The sequence below is a fragment of the Syngnathus scovelli genome, chromosome 22, assembly GCF_024217435.2.
Source record: "Syngnathus scovelli strain Florida chromosome 22, RoL_Ssco_1.2, whole genome shotgun sequence".
NCBI classification, from domain to species: domain Eukaryota; kingdom Metazoa; phylum Chordata; class Actinopteri; order Syngnathiformes; family Syngnathidae; genus Syngnathus; species Syngnathus scovelli.
In genome coordinates, this window is record NC_090868.1 from 1684877 (window position 1) to 1706287 (window position 21411).

Here is a 21411-nt window from a genome sequence, read left to right on the forward strand (position 1 = left end):
CACCGAGGTAAACACGTGCTCCGGTTAAATCATCGCCAAACGTATATTTTGGAACAAATGAAGGCAAGCCGGGCCGGGCTGGCCCGGGCGGCGGGAAAAGTGAATATCGCCGGGGGGATTTGTGACTCCGAATGTGTAGCATTTAATTTTATTGCGGCGGAGAAGCTATTACAGGCGAGACTCTGGAGAACAATGTAAATTATCTGCCTTCAAAATAGACTTTGGCCAATTCTCCATGTGAACTAATCACATAGCTCATTATGCATTAGGGTATTAAATTATCAAGAGGAGCCGCCGTTCGCATTCCTGCACAATGAAATGTTAATCTGGTGCCCACCGTCGCCCAATCGCACGCCTCGCTCGCTCACTCGCTTGGTCGGCCTCATCAATATTTTAGTCAACAAATTATCCGACACTTGTCTTTGATAACAATAATTAGCGCCTCGCCCCGTGATCAGTCTTGTGACCTCTTCAGACTAAACATCTGCTCCTCAAGAGTTTGCTTATTTTCTTTGTCCACATCTGATTAATATTGCACTACCATCATGTGTGTGTGTGTGTGTGCCCTTTAATTGTCTTGTTGGATTAAAAGTAGCACATCTGGAAGTGAACCCCCCCCTCCCCTCACGGACCCCGCCTCCCCCACTCAATTAGCACAATTATAAAATCAACACATGCAGCAATTGGTCAGAACTAATTAAGCAGCAAAGTTACACAGCCAGCAGAAGTTGATGATGGATGACAGCAGATTGATGGATGGATGGATGACTTTTTTTTTTTTTTTTTTTGGGTACCTTCAAAGTGAGGAGAGCAGAGGTCTCGCCTCGGCCGCCACCGCCGCCGCCGAGGGCTCAAAAGCGAGTCGAACGGTGTCACCGCGTGCGGAGAGGCAACACTATCTGTGTCATCACTCCAGCCGTGTTTATGGGGGGGAGATGGCATCATAAACAAGCCAGCTCCAACTCCCCCCCCAACTCCCCCCCCCCTTCCCCAACCACAAACCAGCTCCCGCCCCAACTCCTCTCTCTCTCTCTCTCTTGCCACCTCACCAGCAATATGCCATTCATGTAAATCACCATTAGAGAAAAAAAATAAATCAGAACAGACCTCTCTTCTCCTGGCAATCATTTCCTGTTGTCACCACGGCAATTACCAACCAGACCCCCCCGACACATGATAGGGGGGGCAAGTGTGTGACTGGAAAATTTAAATTCATATACCTCGCCACACTTGGAAATAATTATCCCATCATTTATTTGTATTATTATTAAACTGATCAAATATATTTATATAGTACAAAAAATAACTTTTCTTTTGGACTAGGGACCAAATAGTGTGAAAGGGGGTCGGTCGGCGGCTCTTCCCCCTTTCGCCAGCCGACTCGCTCTCGCTCTAATCGCACACTCTCTCACCGCGGCTCCGACAACCATTGTGCGTGCACACACGCGTCTGCAAGCGGACCGGCGCGCAGCTCGCCTCTCCAAAACCCCGACCGGGAGACGAGGACAACCCTCAAAAACCGCTTTTATTTCTAACACAGGTATGTGTGATCTTTCTTTTCTTCTGGAATGTCAAGAAAATGAGGGGGTGAGCAATTACGCAAGCCGCGCTCCGATCCTGGCGACCACAAAGCGTCGCTTGCTGTGACACTTTGTGCATGAGAGAAGATAGAGAGGCTGTGACCTTACCTTTTAAGACAAGAGTGCCGGAGAAATCCACTCCCCCCGATAGGGAAACATTTGTCGATGCAAAATGGAATGCGGGGGTGGAAAAAAAAAAAACCACAAGGGGAAAAGAAAAAAAAAAGTAGTGATAATAAAAATAAAAAGTAGTGGAAACTAGCTGAGATGTTCTATGAGGAGCATCATCCGTGAGGTATTTACAGTGGAGAGCGGAGAACCTCACGTCGGAGAGACACTTGCCGTTTGAGTGCCGTCTAATTAAAACAAGTCAGGCAGCCCCACTGGATTGTTTTGACGCCCGAGGACCAATAGTACACAAAAACCAGCGGCTTGATCGTGCAGGGGGGGCGTAGCGAGGATGGGGGCGGGGGGTGACGGGAGTTGGCAGAGGAATTGTTTGGGACGAGAAGGGGGGGCGAGGAAGGCGTCCTCTGCTCATTGACGGCTCTTTTACTTTTTTTTTTTCTCCTCACAATGAACCCTGACACTGATATGTTATCACGTCCGAATAGCAAAAAACAAAAGCCTCGGCTGTCAAGGAAAACACGGCCGGGTCATTTTCTCCAAAAAAAGCATGATGATGAAATCCAGATACTTTTTAGAAAAGTCAAAAAAATGATAAGATTTAGGATGTAACAACTTTTTTCTCTATCTTCTTCTGCATGGTGCAGATGTTTTTCTTGCTGAGGGAATCTACTGGAGGAAAAAGCCTGCCCGGCCGGGTCCCCCCCCCCAAGAGAGTCCAGCACAAAGCCCCCCCCAGTCTGCTCGCAGCAGATGCAGAACGACCGTCCATCTGCCACCATCTCGCTGAGAGATTTCATTTTCACACTCAAGCCGCGCATAATCCAATCCGATTCAAAAATGACAACGGAACTGTTTTATTTTTTTCAAAACAAGCCCCCCCCCCCGGGTGGATTTATTTAGGGGAAGACATAGCGGGGTAAAGACCACTTGAACTCGTAATGCATTAGCTCGACTGGAGCATATGATATCATTATTCTGAATCTCAATTTCTCCGTGTCGACTTCAGGCTCCTTCGGGCTACTTTTGAATTTGCTCAGAGTGCAAAAAAATAAAGACAAACAAGAGGCCTGAGAAATGTCGACTTGGGGAATGCAGAGTCGTACAGATCTGTGACAATTGTGCCTCCGCCCCGCAGTTATTTATTCCCTTTGTCTCTTCTTGCACTGCTTTTCTGCTGCCAAGGTCAACAGAGACAAACAGGCCCACCAGCGTCTTGATGTGGTGGCAGCAGAGTAGGGAGAGGAGAAAGACAGTTTAAAAAAAAGGGGGGGGGGGGGTGCAGACATTTGTAAGTGGGTGCAGTTGGAGGTAGAGGGGGGTCTTGGCAGCAGCTGGCTACAAAGCCCGCCAAGAGCAACAGCAGTGCGATGACGCCTCCTGTTTTCTATGGTTCCCAATGGGTGCAAATAGAGTGCAGTACTAGGTTGGGACCAGCAGGGGTGCTGTTGGTTCACAACTTAGGTTGAGCGCTTTTGAAAAATAATCTAATTGCAATTTTTTTCCCCCCTCTCGGTATTGCGATTAAATATGCGATTAGTTTTTCAGGGTATTTTTCAAATTTTTAAATTATTTTCATTTATATACATTATTTTTAATTATTTTATTAATTTAAGTATTTTTTTTAAATGCCCAAAAATCAAACCATATCAGATTTTTTTTTTTTATCGCTTTGCTCTTACATTAAAATAAAGACAAATAAATAATGAATAAATAATACAGAACGGGCGTTTGGTCTCCTCCCTCACATTTAAAAAAAGTGTGTTGAAGTGGTCCGTTTGAATACGCTCAACAGCTTTTGGGCAACTCGCCCAAAATTATAGCAAGATGTTTTCAACGACACACACATAAAAAAAAAAAAACATTCATCAACCACGTTCATTCATTACCACATGAATGTTCCACCAAGCACAATTCAGGGACCACTTAGTCCCGAGCCAAATAATGCATAATGAGGGGGCGGGGCTATTTAAACCCCGGCCAGTGTTGATCACATGATATGTTGCTTATGGCCAGAGAGCACAGACCATTAAAGAACGATGATTATATAAGTGCTCGTCAGGCTGCAGCGTTTTAATTTACTGTACTTAAAGCAGCCACGTATCCATGGCAACTCGCTTTGCCCTATTCAGAAATCCCCTAATGAAATGCCTATTAAGTGGCTGATAATGACAGCATCCAAATATATTTGCATATGTATTTCACAGGGGGAGGAAGACCCCCCCCAACCTGCCCTTCCCCTTCCTGAAAGAGAGCAATGAAGTGAAGAAAGCAAGATTTTGACTGTTGTTTAAATTGTTATTGAATGACCACACTATTCTTTTTGGAAATTAAAAAAAATGCGGCAATGCTGCTTTTTCCTCCAAGAGCCTTCGCACGTAACTTCCATTTGCGGACTTTGGCCCGGAGCCCAACAGGACATCCCTGAGAGACTGTTTTTCGTGACTGACTATCAACAGAAGGAATTCAAATATACATTACCGCTAACAAATTTCAAAATAAAAATCGAAACGAGTCAAAGAGTTCAAGCTGACCGCTCTTTTGAAACGACACTCGAGGTTAAATTAGACGTACGTGAAGCACGGCTCGGAACGCGCATTTGAATTTCAGAACTCGAAATCAAAGACGGCGCTGAGCTGGGGAAAAATTTACATAAGCAAGTGAAGCTCACAGCAGTTTACCTGCTCGGCGGCACACTGGAATTAGATGAAAGACTTGGCAGAAAACATCCCGCCCTTTCCCCACCGCCGTAGATATTATCATAAACGAAGAAATGACTTCCGACGTTGTTTGAAACCGTCCCGTCGAGGAATCTGGGAGACGTTTGTGATGTCTTAAGCTCCAGTGGAGGTCAAAGGAGAACAACACCTGCGGATTCCGACCAAAAACTGCTCTCACAAGACTCTCACGTCAAAGTCATTTTTAAATATTTGAAAAAGATAAATAGTAATGAGACTATGTCTTTGCGGGCCACATAAAATGATGCGCCCGGCCGTACCTGGCCCCGAAGCCTTATGTTTGACACCAATGTACCCTCAACCTCCTCATGACATCATCACGCCATATATCTCCAACGCTTTGATAGATAAAATGGACAATTCGGAATGACTGCGGAATATTCCGCCACGACTTATCGGATAGCAGATTCGGAACACACAAACTACTGTCGAGCATGTGCGGTTGCTGATCATGCTGTCAGCGTAGAATCAATGAATTTGAATGGAGATAACTAATTCCATATGCCAGACATTAAAATTATCTTAATAAATCAACAGGCACTAAATAACTTGCCGTGGCGGTCTTTGCAAAGGGGGAGGGGTGGGGGACAGCGTGGCAATCCATTCATGGTGACAGAAGAAAAAAATTCATTCATAAAAAAAAAAAAAAAATCCAGAAGATTAAACTGATTATTCGGCTGTTTTTAACGCTAGCGTTTGGACGGCCGCAGCTAATCCAAAGCTAATTTTTACGAGATTTACATCTGGATGTCATTGATGGCGTGGAAGCAAGCCCACTGGAGGCCACGATAACCCTCCAAGTCCCTCCCCTTCAACTTTTTTAGGACTTCCGCTAAAATGACACACATCAAAATGTTTTCATCGTGCTGTCACCCAGACACGAGGAGAAGATATAAACGTTGCAGACGGAGTGATGGCGATAAATAAGACGGCGCAGCTGCACGGCTCAGGGACAAAGAAGCGGACTTTTTTTTTTTTTTTTTTGGGGAAAGGCCTTCATTCTTGACACCAGCGTGGGAGTTTATGGGCACCTCTCAAGTGACCAGCTACATCTGGCCCGGCTAAGTGGGCTGTCTAATAAATGGCACACTTTCCCAATGATCGGCCGTTTCAAAGCGTTAGCCACATGTGTCCGTTTACACCGTAGAAGTTATTTTCTGGAAAAAAAAGGAAGTTAAAGTTTTTTTTTCCCTGCTAGGAATTTGTTCATAATATTGCTGATGATTGACTTCCGAATTTTAAAACAATTTTCATCCTACTTTTATTATTTTATTATATAATTAAATTGTTATAATTATATGTATTAAATTAAATTGAAAATTCTAATTAATTGAAAAAAAAAAAAAAGAATTCACTCAAGTAGCTTGTTTGTTGGCCTACAACAAAAATAAAAATCGACCAAAAAACAACTACCAGCCATTTCCGGCAATACCACAAAAACTACCCAAAATCCTTTTTTCATTTGACTTTTCGGGGTGTCATTCCGCTATATGAAGTTCATCCAACGTTTCCAAAGTTCCTTGCATCCGTTCAACAGCTCCCCAACCCCCACGCCGCTCGCCCCTAACTCGAAATGTATTTTCCAAATGAAAATAAACGGACTCCGACCGGTTCCAGGCAGTCTTACTCGGGAATATGAGATCAAATAAAGGCTTCCGTGGAGGCTGAAAAGGAGAAATGAAATGGCTTCTGAAGAGACATGTAGCCAGTAATAAAATTACTCCTTTATATCTTCCTAAACAGCATGGAGTGGGCCAGAGTGGGAGGGGCTACACTTTGGTCAAAGACAAGTACGCAAGTGGCAATTTCTCCTTCAGGCCTCGATACAATTGTCGGCGGCAATTTTCCTCCGGCAACTATTTCGGCAACAAGTTAAGCGAAAGTTTCACTTTGACCGCACGCCGCTGAAAAGGAAGGACGAAAAAACGATTTAGAAGCTTTTTCAACGAAATGAAAGCCGGCGCAGTTGACCACTGTGTCACACAAATAGACGACCGTCTTGGGATGGAAAAAATGGCAGCGGTTTGAAAATTGCTTTGACGTCGCGGCTATTCCATTAGCGAGGTATTTACAAGAAAAATCCGCTTTTGCTTAAATTCAAGTATTTGATTTGTATGCCTAAATAGATGGTCATGGCAGTACTCACGTGGACTATACTGTATTAAAGAGAATTTTCAATTGGAGAGAATACATTATAATTCATTTTACAGTGGCTATTAAACCTTGGGGGGGGGGGAGGAAGAAAAAAAAGCTTTGCAACAAAGATTGAGCCACTTATCAGAGCGACTCACTGCCATTAAAAGCTGTCCATGTTCAATGCGCTGAGTGGCAAAAAAGCAATCGCTGATGACTTTGAAAATAGGACTAAATGTACAATTTAGCAAAAAAAAAAAAAGACGTTTAAGGCGAGCGGGGATTTCAGCGTATCAAAAAGGTTGCGACTGTTCAAAAGCCAGTGCCGAAAGGAAGGCTGTAAATCGGGGGAATTAAAAAAAAAATAAAAAAAATTAACATATCAATCGAGAGGTTCGGGCTTAAGTGTACAAAAATATCTTCAAGGCATTTTAATTGAAAAATAAATAGAAAACGTTCTCATATGCTCCTTTTAGACAAATTTATTTATTATTATTATAATTATTTATTATTATTATATTATTTATTATTATTCCAAATCTTCTGAACTTTTTACATCAACAGAGTTGCTTCACGACAAACTCCCCCAACTTTAATAAATACACAATGCAGCTTGGCTCACTGGAAACAACTCGAAGTTACGAGTTATATGGCAACGTCATTAACTTTCCCTCCACGCTGGTTTCTGACCTCTCATCAAAGTGCGTCGGCATGTATACGGGAAGACAGATGGCAAAGAGGATGTTTCCGGCGACTTAAAAGTACCCTGCAAATATTTTGCATAGCCCAACTATTTTCCTTTTTGGGTCATTTTGTGAATAACTTTTGAATTTGTTGTTATTGTTGACTGAATTACCAGAATGTCCGGGAGGGTTGAGTGTCGACACAAGGGTTCTTTGTTTCGGACAAAGCTGAAGTTTCCTTTTTGGATATTTAATATCCAACAAATAGAGTTACAGTAGTCTAGTGTCTGGGTTTCATGTGGTGGTTGGGGAGGGGGCGGGGCTTAACTATGTGTTGCAACTGCTGTGGAGCTCACGGGAGGCGCTCCCAACAAAAGGCTGGGGAATCAATCAATCCGTACAGAAAATACCTCTTGTGCCAGATGTGTTGAGTTGAAAAAAAAAAAAATTCTTTAAGGAGACTTTACCGTGCTTTCCAAAACAGTATGCGGAAAAATACTTGGACTTATTGTGGAGAAACGAAAATGTGATATCAGCAGGTGATTGTATTTTTCATTTTACTCGAGTAATTATCAATGCGAGGCTCGCTAAAGGGAGCTGAACTTTTCACACCTTCCAAAGCCACAAAATTGGATGATTTTGTGGTTGCGCAGCTGCCGCGCCACGCTAATGCAAGGCGGTGTCATATGAAAAATATTCCTCTCCCCCCCCCCCCAAAACCACAGGGCCGGTCATTAATGAAACACAGGCGGCGCAGTGAGGTCATGCAGAGTCTAGATTTCAGCAGCCACACTTAAAAAACGCTCATCCAGAATAAAGGAACATGAACACAAATCAGATTCTTGCTCCAAGGACGGGAGGGGAGGGGAGGGGGAGGGGAGGGGGGGAATAAATAAATAGAGAAAAGGCACTGGGCCCTCTCACATTTTCCCCCAGCCAGCGCTCTGCAAACAAGCGTCAACTGCAGCTCACAATGAGAGCAGACTAAACAATCTGCTGCGGGCCAAGGAAAATGCTAAGCAACTCGGCACACAGGATGTCTCAGCCTAATTGCCAAACGATCCAATCGCACAATGGAATCCGTCCATTTGGCGACATCTTCAAACTTGGAGCCCGTCGACGCTCTCACCTTTAAAACTGTCAGATTTTTTTGTGGGGACCGGGGCGAGATGAAAAAGACAAAACGGAGAGGCATTTTTTTTTTTAGTGGAGCTTACGGGAAAACTGGAAGGGGTGGGGAAGGGGGCAGCTTGTAAACGGCCCGACTACGATCCAAAACAGCTCCCCTGAAGAGTGGTGTACACTCGGGGTGGGCGATTATGGAAAATAAATTATTTTTGGACTGATATTGAAATAATAATGAATACAAAGCAGATTTCAAACAATGAGGTTATTTGAAGAACTATGACTCCACCATGCTAATTTCTTGTTAGCATGTCAATGAGATTTTTCATGAATTAGCATTAGCGATGCTAACTAGGCATGTCTTATCTGTCCTTCTTTTTGTTGTGTGATTAGTTTATAAGATGGAGAAGCTAGCCAAAAAAAAACGTGATTATTTTCTGATTAATTGCCCAGCCCTAGCGGACATTGGAAATTTGAGATCGGGGGCCCGAGAACAAAGACCAGACGGGACCCCCTGTGCAATGTGGCCTTGTGTTTTGCGGCCACGCTCGCCTGCGACTTCAAACGGGCAAAATAGCAGCACATTGACGAAACACAACACAACTACTGAGGGATTAAAGAAGGCAGGCCGGGGAGTCGTGGGGAGGGGGGGGGGAATCGGGCGAACACGCACAAGGTAGCAGGACTCGAGAGCAGATGGTAAAATTAACATTTCAACAGTTCCTTCCTTTCATGTATGTCTCGGCAGAACTTTTTTTTTTTTTTTGCTAAGATACAGCGGTGTAGAAGGCATCTGGAAAAAAGGGGAAGAGGGATATCGGTTTATTGCTCCTCGTGGTCTAACTCCATAAAAAATTAAGTAGGTCTGTTTTGCAGGATGCCCCTCTCTGGAGTTATCATTCACATCATTATATGCCAAAAAAACACCTGCTAATAAAAAAAAAAATTGATGGAGTTTCTGGAGGTTTCGAACAAATCCTCCAAATGGTCGCTTGATGAAGACTGCAATGTCCACCAGAGCGCCATCCGTTAATTTGGACACAGTCCTGGCTAAATTACATGTGTTCCACCTCTGTGACATTTTAAATGCAATTAAAAGGCGGTTATGGAAGCGTGCGCGCCGACCGGCCTGCGATGAAGGCAAATCGGCGGCGTGATTAACATGCAAACGAGCTCACGCTGGCACTGGAGATTGGGGTTTGAAAACCTCAATTACTTTTGTGTGATTATCTATTTACCAGTACACAGATTTCCATTTCTCATCTCCAGCCGAGGTTCTCCGCGCCAGAGCCTCAATTATGAGCGCCGCACCTTTTATTTATGATGCGCTTAATGCTGTAATACAAGCGCGGGTATTTGTCGCCGTGATGCATTGCGTCTTTACTGGCACGGCCGGCCGACCAACATTTCCTCGTTTGTTTCGTGACGACTTATTAACGCATCCATCCGAGCCTAATTTACACTCGCTTTAATCCTTTAGCCTCTCACGCGCTCTCTCCATTAGACAAGAGTGAGCGCCATGGATGGAGGAAAACACATTCTTAATAAAAATTATATATATTATTATTTTTATATATATATACATATATATATTTTTTGTACTTAAGAATGTTTCCTCCATCCATCCATCCATCCATCCATATATATATATATATTTTTATATATTTATTATTTTTATATATATACATATATATATATATTTTTTGTAATTAAGAATGTGTTTCCTCCATCCATCCATATGTATATATATTTTTTTTATATATTTTATCTTTCAAATTTTTTTTATAGAAGTGTAATTTCCCAGGATTCCTCAAACATCTCACGAGATTTATGTGGAATTTCGCCAGAAAAGTTGACTTGCTTCTTTTGTGCAAGCTAATCAACAACCATAATATAAACCAAAAAAATAGTTTCACAAATTTACCGCAGAAAAAAAACAATTGGACATGATGCTCAAGAAAGAAAGAAACAAAGCAAATCATTCTGACGTGAACTCTCCGTCGCCAGGGCCTACCTAGCGAGCGAACGAGACGGCGGTGATGGCGAGGCTGACGAGCGAGATAGAATAAAAGACAGGAGCCGGGGAGAGAGCTCAGATAATGGCAGATAATGGACAATTAACTCTGGCTAGTAGCGCCGGCTGCGGTGAATAGCGGCTTGGTGGTGCTGCAAGTCCCCAATCACCACTCAACCATATTCACATTGGGGAATAGGGGGCAATATCAAGCTGCGGGCCTCCGAGGTGTACACGCTGCATTAGCAATCTCCACAATGCCTTCAAACAAAGCTCCGGAGCAACAAAGTGCTAACGCTAGCACTCTTGCCGCTGGCTGGCAAGTGGGTGGTGTCCTAACCTTGCCTATTGTTTCACGTCCTTTCACCGTCCGAATCAACCCGAGCGCCATAAATCTGTTCAAAAAAAAAAAATGGAATACCGACAATCTTGAGATTGATAAACTCGATATGTAAATGAGCGTCACAATGGAGGGGCGAGTCCAAAGTGTCGCTAGTGGCCACCCAGGGCCGTATCCACCTTCAAATCGATTGATCTGTGAAACACGGCGGCCCAGGGGAGCCGATTCACTTAAGATCATACGTCTAATGATGAGATGAATCACGATAACGCCGCTCGCTAATTAAACGTGGTACAAAGCGTTTAACTGACTGTTTGTCAGGAGGGTTCACCGGGGGTCGCCGCGTTTGTTTTTCCATTTCTCGCTCGCCTACCAAAAACAAGAGCGCATTGACACAATGGTGAAAACGCACTAATGATTGTGAACGGCTATGGCACCAATCCCGAATGCTGTCAAGACTTTGAAGGGAAAACAATTCAGTACGGGAGGCGGAGTAAAAAGCAGCATCTTGACTTCTATGCTATTTTTTTTAAATCTCTTTGGCACACATTTGTTGATATTATGAAATGGTATGAAGTATAAATACATGAAAAAAGGGGCGGCCGTTCTGTCTCAGCGAGAATGCGTCTGATCCACGTAAAGTGTGTTGAACATACACTCGGAGAGCCAATTTAGCGTCAACATCCAAAACACTAATCCCTACTTAGCGTTAATAACTTCCCAACTGTGACATGCCGCTGTGTTGTGGTACCTGAGACAAGTACCGGAATTTCCCCTGAAGGTGTTTTTTTTTTAAAGATCCGAAATCCACAAGGAGTCTACGTTCATTCATTCAATGTCTGCAATTAGACTACTGCGTGATTAGTTAGCTTGCTAGCATTAGCCGTTCAATTATCAGAAAAACGTGAAAATCTCTCAGTACCCTGAAGGATTTTTTTAAAAGATCCGAAATCCGCAAAGAGTTCTTTCATTCAATGTCTGCAATTAGACTACGGCGTGATCAGTTAGCTTGCTAGCATTAGCCGTTCAATCATCTGTCCATTTCTGCTATTCTGTTTTAACAGATGCAAATTAGGCTTGACACTAAAGTATTCCAGAATTATGGTTTCTTTTGTGGTCCTTTTGAATGGTAAACACCATCAAATAAAAAAAAAGAAGATATGATTCAAGCGAGCCGTTCATTGAAGAGACTTGGAAGAAAGTATCACAAAAGGTCCAACGTCTACCACAATGAATATGTGCGAGATTATAAACCATGTCATCATTTCCATAATGTAAAACACCCGCTGACTATTCACTAAATAAATGGAGGAAAAACTATCATCGTCGCAAAAATATTGAACAAAAGGCAGAGGGGAGTTTTGAATGACCCCTTTTGACAATAATAAAAAAAAAAAGCCCGTCCGAACACATTGGGAAGCAGCCGAGTGGGAACGAAGCACTTGAGTATTTATTAGCGGGTACAAAGCAAAACGTATTACCATGTCACCTGGACCGCTTAACCGTACGGGTCGAAGCGGAGCTTTATATAATGCCGGGTGAAAATATCACCGAGGGTTTCTTAGGATCTCAACGCCGAGTCACACTAAAAAGGATCATTCCCGGAATTGTACCGATACGCTGAATAAGTCTTTGGGAACAAAAAAAATGGTCAGGAATAAAAGCTTGGAAGCAATTTAGCAAAAAAGGCGAGTTGAAAGGGAACAAATTTAACGCCGTTGACTGAATGAACAAATGCGATTCCTCGGAGCTTTTATTTACTCCATCTACAATATAATGCTTCAGTGAGCATTAGCAACTTAGCGCCACGGGTTTCAATCAACCGTTGAGAAACGTTCAGCCAGGTGGAGAGGACGAGACGAACTAACGTCGCTTTAAACGGAGGCGGTAACAAAGAGGTCAGGGTGCAAACAGATGGAGAGAATATTTCAAAATAATACAAATAGAAGCTGCTTTAGGGGGAAAACAAGGGCCAGATGGTGCTATTTTTTTGAATTTTTCTTGTGAATGTACCGTATTTTCTGGACTATAAGGCGTACCTGCAATGAATGGCCCATTTTAAAACTTTGTCCTTATATAAGGCGCACCGGACTATAAGGCGCACCATGTCAGATTTTTAATCCAAATCAAATCACTCTTTTTTTATTTCTACTTCAGACGCAACAAATGACTTTATAATCACAAAATAATGATCCATAGTCTTTTTCATTCATGATTCATAGTCTTCAGCGGGCCACTTATGATTGATTTCACAATGCTTCGGGCCAGTTTAAATTTAGGAATTTGGTCCGCACCGGACTATAAGGCGCACTGTTGAGAAAATTTTAGGTTTTTAGGTGCACCTTATAGTCCAGAAAATACGGTATTTTATAGTTAGTACACAACAGGGATTCAACTGTGAAAATGTTACTTGCTTGCTGTATCTGTGACTGTGTCAGGTTTGTAAGAAGTGCAAGGGAGTAGGGGGGGGGGGCACGGTGTCCCCCGAGTAGCGCAGAACGTGTTTTATTCGATAAATACAGGTGAGCAGCTCGACAGCGCAGTTGACTGACAAGCGAGAGCTCTCACTGACCTCCATGCTTTTGCGTTACATGACAGAAAGGAGCTCGCTCGGACTGCCAAAAAAACATTTTCAGCCGGGGAGGATTTGGGCCGGTTCGGAGTTGCCTTCACAGGTGAGCGGCGGGAGGGAACACCCATCGGGGAGGGGGGAGAAAGCCCGAGGGGAGGGGGCGGGGGGAATATATGCAGTGCTCCGACTGAATCTTTTCCACATGACGGGCCTCGGGCTGTTTTTGTCAACTGCACTCTTGAGTAGCAAGGAGTCAGGTAGTGTGACCACATGATTGCCCAAGAGGCACTACAGTGAGAGATGGAGAAATGGGAGGGAAGGGAGAAAGATGGGAGGGGGGGGGAGAGGGGGGAGGCCCATGCAGCAAGCATGATGAGGTGTAATCACAAACCCCATTCAGAGTGCAGTGGAGTTTGTCAACATACACACATTCCACTGTCTGTCAGCTCCATGACCCGAATCCACACCGGTCGGCTTCCAAGCAGTAGTTGCACCGCCAAATAATGTATCAACATTTTTATTTTTTTAAGTGACTCCAGATACCGCCGCACGCTGAAGCGACTCATCAGCAGGTAAAAATAGTGTACATTTAAGATGAGGTCACGCCGACGTCCCGGCGGAACACTGAACTGTGAAGGGCTTACATAAAGGCTGAAAAACGAGGCGGCGTGACACTTTAGTGATAACACAGCAGTTCAATCTGTCAGGACAATCAGCATTTAGACCTTGGGAGAAGAATGTGAAACTGCGTGCGACCGATTCATTGGACAGGATCGAAGCCACTCGTAATTCTTCCCACCTGAAATGGCGAGTTCAAACTAATGTCAGGCCGCTCTGATGTCATGCCTGTCTAAGGTTGAGTTTCATAATAATCGAGGGGCTGGGAGGCCGGCTTCCGCACCCCAAAAATTTCTCCAATTAAGTTGCGTGGAAAGAATAACACGTGAAAGATGAGACCCTGCGAAATTATTGGACATGACCAACCCGCGTCAGACCTATACGGTAATAAACGAAAAAATGGCGGTAGGAAATCTGCAATCAATTGCTAATACTCACAACTTGATGGCTTACATATGGTTTGATGATACTATTTGGCGAAACATTTCAAAATAATGTGGGCCATTTAAAAAAAAAAAAAACAGGATAGCCCTCAATCTTGAGATCAGCTTGGGATGGTTCATCAACTCCAATTTGCTCTGACTTTATTATGGAACTTTCCAGAAGTTAAAAAAGTGTGAACAGCCGACCATGGAGAGAAGAGGCGGTCGGAACCGAGGGAAGACGAGAGAGCGAAAGCTTTGATGAGTAAGAGTTTTTTGTTAAGCGAAGGAGCTTAGCTTTAAAATATTCCATGTGGCGGTGAATGGGGGATTGACCAGTGGTCCTGATCTGAGCCACACACTGGGGGCACTGGGGTTAATGGTGGATAAAGATAAAAAAAAAAAAATGGGGTGGGGGGTTGGGGAGCTTGGCCTGATCTCCATCCTCCCCCTCCAGCGCCAATCCCAAATCAACCAGACAATGGCGGCCGCCAATGGGGAGTGATTTCTCCCTCTACCCCGTCGATGGGTCTGAGTGGCCGGGGTAAAGATCCGCCGAGGTTGGCCCGCTGAGAGGTCCGCCACTTAGCGGTGGGGGAACCGTTTGAGGATTGGAAATGAAATGACAAGAGCTCTCTGATCTATGACAAGAAATCAATTTCAAACTGGAAATGTGAGCTGCTCGCTCTGAACCGCACACTTGCTTTAAAGTAGCCAAGTTAGACTTAATTGCTGGAGATTTTCTTATTTCGCTTTAAGTACGGCAATTGGGGATTTTTTTTTTTTTCCGGAATGATTAAAAAGAAGTTTGCCGGCCCGCTGGCCGAAAAAGTGAGAGTTCAGCTTTGAAGATATAACCGAGTACTTGGCAAATTAAGAACTGGTTTCAAATCTGTTTAAGGCTGATGTGAATCTGGTCTGTCCAGATATGACTCTGACAAATCCGGTAACCAAAATTAAAGTGAGAGTTCAGCTTTGAAGATATAACCGAGTACTTGGCAAATTAAGAACTGGTTTCAAATCTGTTTAAGGCTGATGTGAATCTGGTCTGTCCAGATACGACTCCACTTTCTATCCAGAAATCTTTATATCTACATTCTCTCAAATAACATGTTCCCGACTGTGTAAACTTGCAAAAAAAATATTGTTTTTCCAGCTATAACTCGCCCCTTTTGTGCTTTTAGCAGCTTGGACCGGGCCAAAGCCGTCACATGACTGATGTGCCTCATTATATCGTACACGCTAAAACACAACACACGTCGGTCGGCATGCCGTGACAATAAAATTCCACTTACCACTTTGGATTTCACAGTGCGTCTTTTCAGGTTGTTTCTATAGGCGCAGAGTCGGCATATTTCAGCCTAAAAAAAAAAAACACAAGGGGAGGGGGGAAATAGATGTTTGGATTCAAAGCAAAACTGATTTACCGGAATATCACTTAAAGCTCGTATAATCCCGTTCCGCTACAAATCTCAATCCGGACGTCAGGAAAAATAAATAAAAAGACGGCAAAGCGCGCTGGCATTTGTCGGCGTATCGTAACTTGCGAGCGGGAGTAGATTGAAAAGCTTTGGGGTGTGAAACAGGCGCAACTGGAGGGGCAATTCCATCAAGGTGGACAAGATTTGTTACATTTGAGGAAGGGTAATAATAGGTTCCTCTTGACCTCGACGAGCCACTACAATCACTCTAGCGGTCCGACATCCGAGTGGACATTACAAAGTTCATTTTTGACAGGAAAGCCGACTTACTTGCAAGGGGAGAGAACTTGTCCCGTCACAAAGGTGGAGCGAGTCCCGCCGTGGCAGCAATCTGCGACAGCAAGTATATCGTTAGTTATTGAACGGCATCTTTAGCTGCCGGCGTGTGCGGGCTCGATCTTGCGTAACTATTTTTCTTTTCTGAAGGCAATAAACAAGAAAAACTGCACCTGGGTTTTGCTGTGAAACAGGAGAATGCATGTGGGAGACACTCTCTGAAGTTAAAAGGTATAATGCCTGAAGGGACGTAATGTCAACACCAAATAAATCACGACGATAGACTGACAGACAATTGATCCCTCGTTCGTTTTTATTCTGTTGAGTCTGGTGTCAAAGTCGAGGCCCGGGGGCCAGGTACGGCCGGGCGCATCAATTCATGTGGCCCGCGACGACAAATTGTGTTATTGCTAAAAACTACACATTGGAAAAAAATAGCTTTTAACTTTGGCTAAATTTTTATTACCATTTGTCTATTTCAAATATTTGTACAGTTTTTACTAATCTCTGATTTCAAAACTAGTTATTCAACAGCTTGTTTTGTAGCCTAGACTATATATAGAAGATGTCGATGGGATTTAAAATCGTACAAATAAACAAATAAATAGAATTTATATGATGGAAGGATGCCAGAGGTGGCACGAGGGGCAGAGGATAGCCCGGATGTTCCTCTCTGAGATTCTTTCTTAATCTCCCAGAATTCCAATGACCCCTACAGGCAACCGGCAACTGCTGAATCCTGAGGAATGTGCTCTGTGAACTGTACCCAACAAAAAAAAAGGGGGGAAAAAAAAAGAAAAAAAAAAAGCCTGGAGCTCAAAGAGCACAGCTGAAAACAAAACATGCCAACTGCTATAATTTCTCACTGTTTTGAGTTTGCGGAAAATGCTGCACAGATTGCTCGTGCGTGCATGTGGGAAGAAAAATAAAAGGCTTGAAGTTGAAAAAAAAAATAAAAAATCAAATCCCTTATGAATGTTTTGTGTCCCGCAGTAAAATTCTGACAAGTAATCAATTTGTACACTTTGATGGTAAAAACTGGCACGTGCTACTAACTTGATTTGCCGTTAAATCGACTTTCATGCGGCTACACCGCGTATCGTATTTTATTTCGTCCGAAAAAAGCCCTCCGAAAACCGTACATATCTGGAACCCCAAAAATATTACAACAAGTATCGCCAGATTACAGTACACAATAAGTTGATCTGAAAAGTAAATACAATATTGGGAGGAAATATTTCCGCAGGGACCAAACGGGCCTTATCAGCACTGGTGGAGCGATTCCGGGGGCCGCTGGAGGAGAGATGAGTCCTGGAACTGATTCTATTCATGGTCAGACGTGTAATTACCCTCAGCTCACAGTCTAGACGCGGGGCCGCTTTCATCGTATTTAAGACCCCCGCGTGCAACGTGCCCACGCCGGCTCACCGCGCGTTAAATCTGCGGCCAGATAAATTAGTAAAGAATGCAATAAAATGGACACAATGAGGGGGAACTTTATCCTCGGCCGCTTTTAAATGAGATTTCTTTGAAATGCAGATCAGCTGCTCCAGATTAGCCAATTTTAGCCGCTGTCAACATCATAACAAAATACAAATGCGATTGTTCGCCGGGGCGCCTTATCTCCTTGCTTCCATCTGCTGGTTGGTTATTTACTCCCCCCCTCCCCTCCCTGATTTACTATGCAGATCTAAATAAGTCGCATCAAAAGGAGGGCTTACTGCACAATGGCTTCTTAAGCTTCTACATCAAGGTATTTGAGGAACCGGTAGTCACATGAAAAGGCTGCCCATCAAAGGCCCATCTCTAATGAACTCTCCCCGTATCAGAGGGGGCTTGTGGGGTTTTAAGGCAAAAGGGGGGCGGGGGTACAAATCACTGGAGGGAAGGGCGGGGAATGGCGGCGGTCGGTTATCAAGCCAGATTAGTTCGGCCGACTCTTGTCACGTCGCTAATAACGAGCTAATGGCTACATGCTAGCTTTGACTCGTTCCGTACACCTGCACAATGGATTCGACGAATCACACCAAAGGGATTTTTTGTTGTTCCTAATATTGTGGCCATCTTCGAGTCGCTATCGGTGTTTCTCCGCAGGTTTGCGAGCGCCTTTAATTTCACGGTGCATTCAGTACACAAGCCGGATTACAAGGTGACAATCTCCAGACGTGATTGCGATTCGCTCCACCCAACCCAACCTCCTCCTCTTCATCATCGTCATCATCGTCGACACCATCCAGGGCCCCCGCCAACCGGCGAACAATTAGCCCCGGAGCAAAAGCAAGGGCCCCGGTGCCGGCACATGTGGTTAAGAGGCGAGCGCTGCAGGAGAGCGCCAGATGATGAAGGGATGAGGATGGGCGGAGCAGCAGGAGGACGAGGAGGAGGGAGCGAGTCGTGTGCCAGACACGTGTGCCAGTTTTTGGGCTACTTCCTGCAACTCCAAGAGATGCTAATCACGTAAGAGTGTTCATAATTAGCCACATTTTAGGAAGCAAGCCAGATTGAACCACGAGGGCATCTCCTGGCTGAGTCACCCCCGACATCCCCTCCTTTTCCTTCCACTTCTCCTCAACCCCGCCTCGGGCGTCTCGCATGCCAACTGGGCTCGGTGCCAGTCGCGTTCGCAACCACGAGGGACCCCGTGTCGTGGCGCCTTGTTTAATGAAATGACAAAACAACAGATTTGCATATGCAGAAACAGGTGTTGTAACAGGTTTGACTTGACGCCAAAGAAAAAAAAAGAACAAGTTTTTGTTCAACAGCTGCTTGGAGGTATTTCGGCTCGGGCGGGCGCTCGACACCATCTGCCCCGCTGTTCACCAGAAGTGACGATCGAAATAAAATCACGGAAATAAAAAACATTATTTTACAGCCACCGCTCCATTTGCCAAAAAAGCGTGTCCAAAAAGCCCAAAGCTGTGATCCCGCCGCTAGCCTGTAATTAGCCTCCCCACCGATACGCCGCCTTCAAAACCAGAACCGTGCGTCATCTTAAACTTTTAAACGCTCCTCGCGTGGATGAAGCCAGCAAAGCCGCTGTGGTGGAAACACGGCCATTGTTTAGAGTAGGATTAGGCCTCGTCGTCCAAGATCCCTTCAAATGGTGAAAGATCAAATCCCTCCACTACGGCGCCTGTTGGAGAGAGCCGACGCCAAAACGTTTGTGACAATGTCAAACGTCCCCCACCCTCACTTCCCGTCGACAAAAATCTTGGCCAAAAGGGACTCCGAACATCTCTTTTGTCCTTTCACCAAAGACACCCATCTATCGTAGGGCAGCAGACAAATAGCCGCATCATCACCAACCACCCCCCCCCCCCTCCCATTTTTTTTATTTGGCCCGGGTGAGACAGAAGGAACAAACCTGAGACAGTCGTGACCCTGCGCGAGCGTTCTAGCTTGGTCTGGAGCGACGCCGGCAGAAGGCGGCACCATATGCCCTCAGCCCCGAGCTGGATGCTCTTTCTGCGGCCTAATGTGCCTGTCAAAAAGTGTTACTGTCACAAAGCAGCCCCCCCGTACACCCTCGACCACTCTCGTTTTATTTGCTCCTCTCGCAACATACTTTTCGGTCCCAAGTGGAAAGGTACCAGTAAACGCCGTTTGTTTACAAGCCATCCCAAATTGGATCGGCTCGGATAACCAACCGTTTGACAGTGGACCGTCTCGAATAACCGAGCTGCCATCAAAACAGATGAGGTAAAAAAAAGGACTAGCGATAGCGTTAGCCTCGAGTGCAAGCGCTCGTCCGTCACATGTGGTTAGGAGCTCTGAGATGACCTTGCCTTTTGCCACGGGTGACCTCTTATCTTTAATTCGGAACAAACACCTCAAAACCAACATTAAGCCCCGCCCCCACCACCACCGGCAGCAGTCCTGATGAAAAAGCCACGCATCAGACCGTGACCGCGGCACGTAAACAAGTGATGGAAGATAACAGCGGTTTTATCAGGTCGACAAGAAAATGATGGTCTTGATCACCTGGATCCAAGAATTTCTCATTAATATCCAATATATATAAGCTTTGCTCTGATTGGCTGTTCTCGTTCATTTAAATATGCAATATCGCTTTCCTCTGATTGGTCGTTGCTAGCGTTTTGCGGCTGCCATTTTGTTTTTCTGGCAAAAGAACACCAAAATTACAAGTCCAAGCATTACAAGAAAAAATATTTTATAGATGAGTTTTCCGCTCACATCCAAAAACATGTTCTTTCTCCAAGTCACATGTTTGCCAATAGCGACACTTGTGACACGTTAGCGTGCGTTCAAACAATCAGCGTGACAACATCAAAAAAACATAACGCACCAACGAGTCCAAGATCTAATCCTTCTCGTACCCTGACCCGAGTCTCGCTCCTCCCCTAACGACTTTGGCTTAGGTGACCCAGAGCAGAAGTTAAAAAAAAAAAAAAAAGTCTGAGCTGTCCCAAGACCCTTAGCAACTGGGCACACAAAACATCATTACAGTGATGTGAGCAATTACGGTGCAAAAGCGTAGCCTCTTAAGCGTCTAATACACTCTTTTATCTTGAGGAGTAAATCTTTCCGAGGCTGACAGCTTGGAGCGTATGATCCCGGTAAACAAATACTTTGCTGCGCTACAAAAGTGCCATTAAAGGCCAAAACTGTCAACACAAATTCCATTCTGACTTTGGATTGGGGGGCGGCGGATTCAACGTGATCACTTCTGGTTGCCTTAACATGCAGGGAGGTTGTCATGGAAACATTGCTGGGAAGTTAAAAGGGATCAAACCTGAAGATTTTTTTTTGCAGTTATAGCCACGGTTGAATTTTTTTTTAATGTACATATGATGGATGTGAATGGATTCCAGAACATATAAATAAAAATCCTAAAAAAATGTTACAAATAAAGACCTCATTTTCTGGTATGGAGGTTTTAATTATTTTTGTCTTTTAAGAAAAAAAAATGGTCACATTAGTGTTCAATCTGACCTCCTTCCATTGTCCGTTTCAGCGTGTAAAGTTTCCAGGAATGACAAATAAATCGCAAGGCTCGTTTCACAAGCGGTGATTTCCGCATTTAAAGATTAAAACGCACACCAGCGTGAGTGTTCGCAAATCTTGATTTTGATGAATGATTGAAACTTATGACAGGTTACACACATTAATCCAGTGGAGGACATTCATTTTCCTATTAGCATAATGTAGAGCACGAGCGCTCCATGATGAATGCAGCAATCAAAAAATGGATGCCGGGCCGGGAGAGTGGCTTTAATAAGTGCTCCTAACAACGGTCAACAGACTGATGGCAAGTCTTTTTTTTTTTTCCCCTCCATATATAT

General features: G+C 44.3%; 1 protein-coding gene and 1 long non-coding RNA gene across 9 annotated transcripts in view; one reads left to right on the forward strand and one right to left on the reverse strand.

Annotated features, from left to right (window-relative positions):
* foxp2 (forkhead box P2) overlaps positions 1–21411 on the reverse strand; it is a 62755-nt gene that overhangs the window by 39635 nt on the left and 1709 nt on the right. For 5 of the 8 annotated variants that reach the window (XM_049760749.2, XM_049760748.2, XM_049760752.2 and 2 more), the window contains exons 2-3: positions 16103–16163; positions 15647–15712 (exon numbers count right to left, since the gene is read on the reverse strand). The gene's annotated coding sequence lies outside the window, so the exon portion shown is untranslated. Of the gene's footprint in view, positions 1–794; positions 1400–1688; positions 2368–15646; positions 15713–16102; positions 16164–21411 lie in introns of those variants that run through there. The other 3 variants (XM_068649612.1, XM_068649615.1, XM_068649613.1) reach the window with 3 other exon arrangements.
* LOC125992139 (uncharacterized) lies at positions 1400–4978 on the forward strand. The gene is made up of 2 exons (XR_007489537.1): positions 1400–1540; positions 2354–4978. It is a non-coding gene; the product is annotated as an uncharacterized lncRNA (long non-coding RNA).